The following is an 832-nucleotide window of genomic DNA, read 5'->3' as shown; positions in this document are numbered from 1 at the left end:
ACTTGAAGCATCCATCCACCACATTTTGCACGTGCATACCCGTATATATTATGCGCACACACACACACATGCGCACATCATAAATGTGTGTCCCCATTGAATAAAGAGAAAAAAAACGAAGAAAATACACATTCAAATAAGACAATGAACAGAATGGTACACATATTCAACAATACCATCACAACTACCTAAGAATTTAATAAATAATACACACAATACATCATTTCAAATCAATTTCATGACACTAAATCTGTTCTTCAAACAAACTGCAGATCGCTTTAACCAAGATTTGAATATAAGAATTTGCAAGACTATACTTAACGATTTTTTTTTCTTTCCATAAAGAAATTTGTTTTCCTAAAGATTTTTTTTTAGTTTGGCGTCCTGACTTTTCCATCTCATAACACAACAATACCTAAACAAGAAAATATAACAGAAGTGCTATGCAATTTTTAAGAATGATTCAAGAATTCGAATCCCGCTTGGCTTTGGTCCCGAAAAGGCATCGACTCTGGGTAATTTATTGCTCTACCCGCCAAATAAATGCTCTTTGTTAAAAAAAGGGAAAAATTATGCGAGGGAATTTATGGCGCACACTCGATGCACATCCAGCGGCTAATACAACAATCATTGAATGAATTACAGTGGAATAATCATAGCCATGAACGAAATTAATAGATTTAAACTTCATATATCTATTATACAGCATAGAACAATCTACTGTGTTATGTCATAATTTATAAGTAGACTTATTTTGAAGTGCAATTATTACACAAATATATCAGATAAGCTAATCGTTCTGCTGCTGGGGCATGGGCTGCTGGTGGTGGTA

Source organism: Penaeus vannamei, chromosome 36, assembly GCF_042767895.1.
Source record: "Penaeus vannamei isolate JL-2024 chromosome 36, ASM4276789v1, whole genome shotgun sequence".
NCBI classification, from domain to species: Eukaryota; Metazoa; Arthropoda; class Malacostraca; order Decapoda; family Penaeidae; genus Penaeus; species Penaeus vannamei.
This window is presented reverse-complemented; position numbering follows the sequence as displayed.